This window comes from Galeopterus variegatus, unplaced genomic scaffold (genome assembly GCF_000696425.1).
Source record: "Galeopterus variegatus unplaced genomic scaffold, G_variegatus-3.0.2 Scaffold11537, whole genome shotgun sequence".
Taxonomy (NCBI): domain Eukaryota; kingdom Metazoa; phylum Chordata; class Mammalia; order Dermoptera; family Cynocephalidae; genus Galeopterus; species Galeopterus variegatus.
In genome coordinates, this window is record NW_007737648.1 from 66,649 (window position 1) to 77,402 (window position 10,754).

Here is a 10,754-nt window from a genome sequence, read left to right on the forward strand (position 1 = left end):
GCAGAGAATGACGATGACGTCTACCGCAGCCTGGAGGAGTTGGCTGAGTACGGACTGGGCAGGGGAGAGGGTGGGAGGGAGGAGGGAGGGAGGGCAGCAGGGCGAGTTTCCCATGGGTGTCCAGGGTGTCAGGAGAGAGGGCGGCCCCCAGGTCACGGCAGGGCTGGCTCTGGCCGCTCCGCCCAGCCACCCCCGTGCCCCTGGGTGGGAGCGCGCGCTTCTCGCGGGCCACAGAGACCAGCGGTTCTTCATTGTTCGCCCTGTATGTTCTGGAAGGCTGCCTGGCTGTCCGGTGGTGGGCAGGGTGGTGGCCGCTGGCCCTGGCTGGCTTGTTTCTCAGAAGCTGCAGGGAGAGCTGGGCGTGGGGGTGCTAGGCAGGGCGGGCTGGCCGTGCCCCTCTGGCCTGGTCCTTGGATGCTGTGTGGGTGAGGGGCAGAGCCCGGGCTTGCAAAAGTGGAGGCCCCTGGTGTGCCAGCTGAAAGCAGAGGACCATGTGGCTCAGATGGTCTTGTGGCCCGACAGGCGGGTCCAAGAGGAGGCCACCAAAGCCACAGGATCACCTCCCCTCTGGCCCCCTGCCTGCTCTCTTCTGTGTCTTCTTCATCTGTTCTCTAAGAGGATTTCTGTGCTCCACCCCCACAGCCCAGGCCTGGTTCTGCAGGGTCAGCAATGGCCAGGTGGGATCATGTGGCCCACCCCAGGAGAAGGGAGGGGGCACTTCCCAGAAGAGGGGCATTGGGACGGAGGAGGCGGGGCGCCCCATCCTGCAGGTCGTCACTGGCGGCTCCTGACCTGGTTTGCCCACTGCCAGCCCAGGCAGGTCGAGAACGTGCCTCCAGGCTTCCTGGCCGCCCACTCCTGCTCTGTGGCAGCACATTTCTTTCTTCTGGATAAACTGCATGTTCCTTCTGGGAAGACTCTGATCATGTCTCTTTGCCTTCATCTTAGAACACAGACTGAGAGTAAGGACCAGACTGGCACTTACTGAGCACCTGCTATGTCTGGGGCACCGTGCTGCCATGTCACTCACCTTCACACCCAGGGCTGCCTCTAGGGTGGGGGCCCAGGCAAAGATTTTTTGCAGGATTCCTGTCTGTGTTAACAATTTAAGTCATCCAAAAAAAAGCATGCCAGCACTGTGCTTGTGGCCTTGTCATGCAAATTCTGTGAAAGAGATTCCTTACCTGCCTTTTTGCAGGATTCCTGTCTGTGTTAACAATTTAAGTCATCCAAAAAAAAGCATGCCAGCACCGTGCTTGTGGCCTTGTCATGCAAATTCTGTGAAAGAGATTCCTTACCTGCTAGCTGGAGTGGTCGGAGTAGCTGCCACCAGCTTGTCTTCCTGAAACAGGGCTGGTCACAGGGTCCAAACTGGTCCCACTGGACTCTTGGAGCTCCTGGGGACATCTGGTCGACCTCATGTGGTCTCTGGGTTGCCCATGGGTTGCACCGTGATTAGGGGGTTAAATGTCTGTGTCGGGCAGACCAGAAGGTCAGATTCTGTGTCTTCACAATGCGCCCACCCCGCCTTGCCCCCTCACCAGCCCCTAGCAGGACTTGCCTCTCCACGCAACGCCGACGGCCGTGGTGGGCTGTGCCTGCGAGGCTTTGCGGGGGTCGGGCAGTGCTGGGACCTCATCTTGTTGCACCCCCTCCCCCTCAGTCACTTTCTGAGGCCGGTCTGTGGTTGTCCCTGATTTACAGATAAGGAAACTGAGCCCAGAGATAAGACACTACTGGCCAATGTCTCTCAGATGCGACTCCACATCTGTGCCCTAAACTCGGTACCATGCAAAGTCAGTGCCACCACCCCACCCCACCTCCCCCCAAGCCTGGGGAGCCCCCTGGTCAGTGCCGAGGGCAAGCTCCTGATCTGCTGTTTCTCCCGAGTCACCACTCTGAGATTAGGCGCTGTGTCCTCTGGAAACTTCCCTCAATGGTCAGCACAGTCTTAGGAGTCCAGGAGGAAAGGGACCACGTCGGCCTTGTGCAGCCAGAGCCAGGCGTGAAATATCTCCTTGGCTGGAGCCTCCTGGTGTTGAGCCGGGACGGTCCCCTGAACTGGTGCCAGAGATGCCCAGGCCTCCTGGCTAGCCAGGCCTGTCTCCAGTGGCTTGTGGTGCACATTCGGTCTCAAAGATTCCTGCGTGGTGAGTCAGGCATTGACCCTGGGGTGCCCATTTTCCCCATTTTCTGCCTGTGGTATTAATTCCTTTTGCACAGAAAAGTGAGCCTGGGGAAACTGTGGCTTTGTGCAGTCCAATAACGTTATTCCACGACATCAAGAGTGGGCCTCCTTAGTGTAATGAGTTCCTTATGACTGCAGTTATTGCAAACATAAATCATAAATTATAGAGAAGGGGAGTGAATCTGAGTCTTTAACTTGTGGTTTGGTCCCAGTGGCTCGAGTTCAATACATTTTTCATGCCTTTCCCCCTTCTCTTCTCACTGAAAAGCAAGATTGACTAGCGTCCTGTCTCCATGGACTTGGCGCTGATGTTTAGCTATTATGGCAATCTAGAAGACACAGACAGAAATGCCATTTCTCACCCGGACTCTGGTTGGGGACAGAATGCGGTCATACGTTTTCAGGGCTGGAGCTGGGGAAGGGGTGGGATCAGCTCTCTCCTTGGGCTGACAGCCGGCTGTCGAGAGTGATGGTCACCTTGTGTGTCTACAGAACCCCTCCCAGCCACCCAGACCTCAGACACTCCACAGCTGTCGGGGGGAGGTAGATCATGGCCCCCCAGGTGCAGCCGTCTCCCCCAGGGCACCTGGCCGGGTTTTAGGAGACCAGTGAGGGGCCAGCAGGTGTGAGTGGCTGAAGGGTGCTTTTGTTCTTTCACCCAATCATTTATTCATTCAGTCATCAGCTGGTTACTGAGCACTTTCTGGTGTTAGGTCCGGGGCCAGGAGCTGGAAATGTGAAGGTTATGAAGACCCACTCCACCCCCTGCCCCCCCGAGACCCACTGCCCTGGAGGTAGAAGCTACAGGGCTGTTTGGGGCAGTGTGGTGGGATGACGAGAGGGAGCACAGCCTTCCCTGCCAGAGGGGTGTCGGCCCCCCATGACGACCCCTCAAAATACACCTCAAAGAGGCCGTTCCCACGGGAGGGTGTCTGAGCCTTTACAGCCCCCAGCGACACAGCAGTGGGTTACTGAGGGCTCAGCAGCCCCAGACCTCGGAGCGCTGCTCTGCAGTGAAAGCTACCTTCCACCCCACCTGGAGGGTTGCACCTGGCGGGTCCCACCTGGCGGGTCCCACCTGGCGGGCCCCAGGAGAGTCTATCTGTCCTGCCTTGGCCACACCCCGAACCCAGAGAGCCAAGATCATTGTGTCAGACCTGGGTTTGACCTCGGCTCTGCCGTTTCTTAGTTGTGTGGCCACTGGTAAGTTGCTCACCTCTCTGTGCCTCGGTTTCCTAAATGAACACGTGATGTCAGTACCCACTTCATGGTACTCTTTGGGAGATTGACAGTGACACTGGGGGCAGTATGAGGGAGTCGCATATGCCTGGCAGGCACCGTGTGCACTCCAGGTGAGTGTGGGTTCCTGCCTCCGGTTTGACCAAGAAGGTGACTTTCCTCTTCAGCTCCCAAATGACTGTGGCCGCACTGTCCAGTAGAAATCAAACACATACGTGATTGCAAATTTTCTAGTAGCCATATTAAAAAATAAAAAGAAACAGGTGACATTAAGAATGCATTTTATTTAACCTGATATGTCCAAAGTATTACATGGTTCGGTGTGTAATCACTGTAACGTCATCAGGAGGCAGCTTACACTCTTCACTGAGCACAAGCTCCTTAGTCCGGGTGTGGCTGGCACTTCTGCACTGCTCAGTTCCACTTGCCACCTTGTGAGCTCGACAGACCCGTGAGCCCAGTGGCCCCATGCTGAGCAGCATGGGTCTCGGATCCAGAGCATCATTGCAGGAGCTGGAGCAGAGTCCCCTGTGTGAACGGATAACACCGGACTGAAGATCCTCTCTCGAGTGCTGCAAGCTCACTTTTGAGATCACTGAATGATGCCTAATCAAATAATACGAGCAGCTAGTTGAAAAAATTAACACAAAATACTGTCACTTAAGAATAATTTATCAAGCAAAACAGGCCCAAAAGGAGAGGCCTCTTTTAAATTGCTGCAACAATCAGCACCTCATATTTGCATAATGGCTTATCCCTGACAGGGACGCCTCGTCTCATGCCTGTCTGACTTGGCGCACTGTTAGTGCCTGCACTGGGGGCTCCCGGCCTGGGGTCGGCAGGCAGGTTTGCACGTAGGATGGCTCACATGCGACCTTCACGGTGGGAGCAGAGCGAGGTGGGGGGAATAGCAGCCCAGAAAGCAAGGGAAGCTTCTCAGAGGGGGCGGCAACGGCAGGGTGTCGTGGCTGAGCAGGAGCTTGCTTAAGAGCAGGGGTGGTCTCCCAGCATCAGGAGCAGCCCCGGGGAGGCATAGCGGAGCCTGTGGCTCCAGCGATGGGGGTTGGTGTGCAGGAGGAGGCAGAGGACAAGGCAGGACCAGGCTGCTGAGGACCCTGGGCTCCCCCTCTCAGAGACATGGCTTAGGGTTGCTCCTGTGCAAGTCTGGCATGTTGTGATATTGTGCAGCGTGGCCTGGTGTCTGCAAGACATCAGAATTATTGCATCTCCCTGGGGACTCACAGGGAGGATCCTCCTCCCCTACCGAAGGCACAGCCCACATGGAAAGACCTGCTGCGACTCCCAGTTGAGGTGCCCTTCAGTGACCAAGACCACCCACATGTGGAAGCAAGGACGCTTTGGGATCAACCTTTGCTGGCCGGAATGAGGAGCATCGCTGGGCATCCAGGAGGGTGTCCAGGTCTGTGTGCTAGCAACACCCGCCCTCGGCTGTCAGTTCCAGCCTGGTCCAGCTGTAGGTGACACGGTGGCTTATTCCTTCTGGCTTCAAGAAACACCCCCTCTGATGGTTCTGGCCTGAGTTCCTGGGCCCTCGACCCCTCTCCTGCCCTCTGCGCTCTCAGTGTTGTTGAACCCCCTTCTCTGCCCACTGAGGCCGGGCACGGTCAGCTCCGGCCTGTTGGGGGCTCTAGTGCAGAAGGATTTGGAGAGGGCTTCAGTCCAGGTTCAGAGCGTCTCGCCTGGACACAGACGGAGAGGTGCACCCATGCTGGTAGACCACGAGCCCCTGGCAGGGCAGAGCCATCGACCTCTGCTCTCTGTCCCATGGTGCCTGGCAAGTAGGAGGCCCCAGGAATCACTAGGGGACTTGAAAGGGCATAGGAAGAGTCTGAAAGCTCTTGCCTGGGTCAGATGGGAGGCCAGAGGAAGGACGCAGACATCAAGACCTACCCTCGTTTAGCTGACCCCTTCATCCTCTGCAGCCAGGGGAGAGGTGGCTGGACACGGAGCCTCACTCCCAGTGGTGTGCTGGTAAATGTTTAACAACCGGTCCTCCGGCGGGGCAGGGGTGGGGTGCCCTGACGGAGCATTCGCCTGTTTCTCTGGTGTAAATATTCCTGCCGTGGTCTATTTCAAGCTGCTTGGTGAGGATAAGGTGGCTCCCGCACGCCTGTGCCAGTCCCCCCTCCTTGTAGAGCTCTATGGGGGACACTGGGGCAGCTGTGCTGCTGGGGTGTTTCCCTTCTTGGCGTTTGGAGAGGGCAGCTTCAGGATTTGGAAACTGCGTGTTTGTGTGCCTTGGAACTAGGAGACCGTGGAGAGGTTTCTTGCCCAAAATTAGACCACGAGTGACTGGGGAATACACAGCTTCCAGCCTCTAGCCCTACTAACAGCCCTGCTGGGCAGTCCTGCCTGGGGACTGGAGTAGGTGCGGGGAGGGTGGGAGGTAGTCGGCCTTCAGAGTCAGGCACAGGCGGGTCAAAGCCCTCTTCCCCTGTTTGTGGGATCCCTGCCCTGTGCTGGCTCAGCAGGGGCTTCTTCATCTGCAGAGCTGGGTGGTGGCGACCTCACGGCTGCTGTGCGGGTCAGAGATGCCATGTGAGAGGGCCACCTCGTGCATCTAGAAGGGGCTGGCCCAGGCCCGCCCCACAGAGCATCTGACCAAGTGTCCGTGCAGCCTTGAAGGGGACAGGAGGCAACTGAGCAGCCGCCTCCCGAGCGCGGGCAGGAGGGAGAGTCCTGGGCCAGGACCCCACGTGGTCGTGGGGCCGGGAGGCCTGGGGCTGCTTCTCTGCCTTATGTGTGGCCAGGATGCTGGGGACCTGAGTGTGGCTTCACCTTGTGACCTTCCTGTTTCCTTTCAAGGGGTTTCTGCCACCTGATGACAGAGCGCAGGTCATTCCAGAGCACGAGCTGGCGCTGGGTAAAGCAGAGGCATGTGTCTGCCTGCTCTTGGTGGCTGTAGTCGGTATGCAGCTGTCACAGCGGTATTGTGTTACTCTGGGGGAGTTAAATCCCTCTCAGGGCCTCAGTTTGCCCATCTCTGAAATGAAATCATCAGCCCAGATGGTCTGTGGATCCCTTCGAGCTTGGAGAATTCAGTTTAGCAATTCAGGAGCCTGCTTTGCTTAACGCTGATTTCCCTTTCCTTGGAGTTGAAGTGATTTTCAGGCTTAAACAAATGTGATGGCGACATGCAGGGAAGATAATTTATCCTAAATGTGTAGCTGCGTGCTTTACTGCATCGTAAAATGACTTTGCAGCTTTAAATGTGTCACGTTAGCACCGTCGGGATAGTTTTTTAAGGTGCGTAAAATGTAGAAGGAATGTTTGGTGTTGAGGGCACACCTGTGGGTGGGTTGCGAGCACCGTCGGGATAGTTTTTTAAGGTGCGTAAAATGTAGAAGGAATGTTTGGTGTTGAGGGGTTTGGTCGTCCTTCCTGTGGGTGGGTTGCGGTGCACAGGTAGGGGGCTCCGGGCAGGTAGGGGCTGGGGGCTTCGTGCCGGCACTGACCCAGGAGGGCAGAGGCCACGCTGCTCTCCCCTGCCCCTGGCCCCAGGCCCCGGCCACTCTGAGCAGTGCGCTTTATCAGCAGGGGGATGAGGGGGTGAAGAGCAGGACACACTGCCCCCAACTGTGACCCTCATCCCAGTGAGAGCCTGTCCCCAGCCCACCCCTTGGTCCTCACCTTGACCTTCTCTCCCAAAGAGAGTCTGTTTAAAAACCATCTCCTGGATTCACATAAGCTCGGTTTTATACAGGGGGTCCATAGACCTGGAAGATGACCATGTGGGGAGCCTGGATGGATTTGGGGGAGGCTGTGTTTGGGGGTGTTTGATGTCTGCTCCAAAGAATTGCTTTTCCTCAGGCATGAGTTTGAGACCAGACTCCACAGAAACAGCCCTGTTAAAAACCAGCAAACAAATGAACTCCAGCTCAGTCAGGCTCTGGGAGGTGAAGACACCGACCCAGGGTCACACAGCAAGTGAGGGGCCAAGCTGTGATCGGAACCCAGGTCTGTCTGACTTGGAAGGCCATTGCCTGACCAACCCCCTCCCAAGCTCCTGGGGTGTCTGATACACCCTGCCTCAGTCTTGGGTGCATGGTTGGTGAAGGTCACAGACCTGGGGCCTGAACCCTATCTCTGGGACCCTGCAGTTCTCTCTCTTAAAGCTCTAACTCCCACATGTGTCACCCACATTGTCCACCGGGAGAAGACCTTGACAAGCAGGGAGGGTGGGAAGGCCTCCTGGAGGACGTGTTGCTTGGAGTGCATTTTGTAGTGTGCATAGGATTTGCCAAAGTGTGATTTCGAAAACCTGCCCTCACCCCTGCCAGGCTGGTTACTGCCTTGTTTTGGGCTAGGGTCCTCAGAGAGTTTGGGTCTCAGCTGTGTCTGTAGTACTCAGGGACTGAGGGTGGGTGGTCCTGGCCCCAAGGTGACCCTGTGTGCACAGCCCAACCTCTCTCTTGATCCTTTGGCTTAGACCAGCTGCCCGATGACACCCCTTCCCCATTGAGAGGTGGCTGCAGGATAGGACGGCAGCTGGTGGGGTTGATGGCCCCTGCCCTGCCCTCCTAGAACATCTTGTAGGCTCCTTGGCATGCTGGCACCAAGGTGGGCCTCAGCCGTCTCAAAAGGCCCCAGCTGCCTGTGAGCCTGGGGCTTCGGCGACCTTGAAACCCTGCTCCCTGATCCCTAACACTGTGGAAAAGGCCTAACTTGTCCATTTTTGGTGCTAGAGAGAGCACAGGGCCTTGTGAATGGATGCAGAGCAGGTGCCCACTGCCTGAATATTCAGATGTATGCAGCCGGCAGATACGGCGTGGGATTTCCATGTATTTTCATTTTTAATACCCAGTTAAATGCCAGTCCTTTCAGGCCCAGTTGCTCACAGCGCTTCTCTGGTCTCATTTAAAGCAGTCTCTGCAGGGGATCCCCGGGGAGGCCGACGTGGAAGGGCGAGTTTTAAAGACACGCACATTCATTTTGCCATTTTCCAGAAGGCAGCAAAGACCAGCTGGACTTTGGCAAGAGGAGAGAGCTACTGTCTGTCCAGTAAGGGCCCCTCCACATCACTGTCCTGATACTGTCTTTCTGGAACCCCACAAGGATAAAGACTTGGTCTCTTTGACGTTATTTCCCTTAAAAAATATTACTTCATAATGAATAAGCACGGTATGCCGGATGTTATTGTGAAAGTCCAATCATGTACGTAACATCTGCTATTTTGACAGCCAAACTCCTATTCATCCTGCAAAACCCAGCCCAGAGGTGACCTTCTCCAAGACGCTGTTCCCAACCCTACCAGGCTGAGTGAATGTTTAAAAAGCACGCCAGGGTGATCACATCGCTGGGTTCTCGTCTTCCTCCCCAGATGCTAAACTCTCCATAAGGGTCGTCCTGTATGGTAGGAGCAGGGCAAAGACCGACCTTCTCCAAGACGCTGTTCCCAACCCTACCAGGCTGAGTGAATGTTTAAAAAGCACGCCGGGGTGATCACATCGCTGGGTTCTCGTCTTCCTCCCCTGATGCTAAACTCTCCATAAGGGTCGTCCTGTATGGTAGGAGCAGGGCAAAGACCGGGCAGATCATTTGACCTGGGCCTGGCACACCGTGGTTGCAGGAAGTGCCCCGGGGGCGAGGAGTCCTGAGAACATTCTTGGTTCTTGTACTGAAGGGTCCAGGCACCAGTTCCGTGTGCTGTTTAGCGGTCCCACGAGTGCCAGGCCCTGAGGTCTGCCCCGTCACCTCAGCCTCACAGTGACACTACAGGGTCGGGGTGGGGGGCAGTGCTCCAGCCCCCATTTTGCAGCTGGGGAAGTTAATGGCTCCGGGAGGGTAAGTGGCTTGCTGGAGGCCACACAGCATGTTTCACATGACAAAGGAGGAATTGAAACCCTGAAACAGTGGCCTGGGACATTCCCCTGGGCCTAGCCCTTTGCGAGCCGGCCCCAGGTATTCTTTTTTTGGTTCCTGAATGTTTTTAGATGGTGAGAGTCTCTGCTACTGCTTAGAAAGAATCTCCAGGAAACAGTTATGACCTGGAGGTCACAGACCGGCAAACAGGTCTTCCTCTGACCATCTGGTAGCCGGAGTCCTATGCAGGTGTGCTCCTAAATAGATTTGCGACTGCAGGTGACTATCTTTCCCTCTCTGGGCTCTGGTTTCCCCACCTTTCAGGAGAGCAGGTCCTCCCCTATAGGAGTGTGCCGAGGGCATGTACAGGGGTCCTGTCCATCTGCCTGTCGCCACACACAGACCATCCAGGCCACAGTTGGCTTCTTTGGGACACAGATGCCCTCTCTCCAGCCCCCACCCCAAGCCCTGGAGACGAATTACCACACAGTATGGAACGAGGGCAAGAAACGTCCCATTTGGTTTCCTAGTAACAAGTCAGGGTGGCTCGAGCCCCTTGCTGCCAGCATGAGAGAGCCTGGGCCAGAGCCGAGCTCTGAGCCTGTCAGTCGTGATGTTTTATGTCCCCCATAAACATGCAGGCTCGCCAGAGGCAGAAAGCAGGGTTCAGTTGCTTTTCTTTGATCTTCCAGGGGCGGTGGCAGTGGCGGGGGCGGTCAGGCCTCTCTGAGCAGCTGCCTTTCTGTGACAGAATCGGGGCCACGGGGGCTCAGGCAGAGGGGGGTTCTGTGTCTCTGCTGGGCAGCAGCCCATGCTCAGGGCCCCTCCTGGAAGATTTGGGGCTATTGTGAGGACAAAAATAATTGTGGGGATTTAGCATCTGTCAGCACAGCTGAGTGCCGGAAACAGCAGGAGCAGGAGGGGGAGACGGGGTGGCGGGTGGGGGCGTCTGGGCGCCCGCATTCTCACCTCGTCCCGGATTCCTCCCCCGCATCTGTTCTCAGGGGCAACTGCACAGAGCGGGGCAAGCTCTGAACCAGAGAAGGCCACACCGCAGGGAAGCGACAGGTCAGCAGTGCCTCCCCGGGCTGCTCCCGGTACGGGCTCCATGTCACACCTGTTTATGGAGCACAGGCCCCTGTTTTCAAACTATCTTCTCGTAGAATGAACCTCCCCTCCCATGCTCTGGGGCGGTGGTACCCAGCTACCACTTCTGAGCACCTACTGTGTGCTAGGCCTGTGTGGTTATTTACATTGTGGCTGATCCTTGCAACTATTGCTGTCCCTTTGCAGATGGGGAGACTGAGGCTTAGGTTATCCTGCTCAGAGTTACAGAGCAGGAAACCCACAGGGCTGAGAACCCAGCTTGTGTTCGCTGACTGCCTCCCCTCCAGCAGGAGACCTGTCATGCCTGCCTGCTCTGGAGGTGCTGGGACCCACCGGCCCTGTGGTCCAGCTCCAGTATGGTGTGGATGTCGAGTTTTCCCATGAAGTGCAGCCTCTG

General features: G+C 56.5%; 1 protein-coding gene across 1 annotated transcript in view; it reads left to right on the plus strand.

Annotated features, from left to right (window-relative positions):
* Nucleotides 1-10,754, plus strand: part of LOC103610664 (guanine nucleotide exchange factor VAV2-like) — an 81,267-nt gene that overhangs the window by 53,467 nt on the left and 17,046 nt on the right. The gene's annotated exons all lie outside the window — the stretch shown is intronic.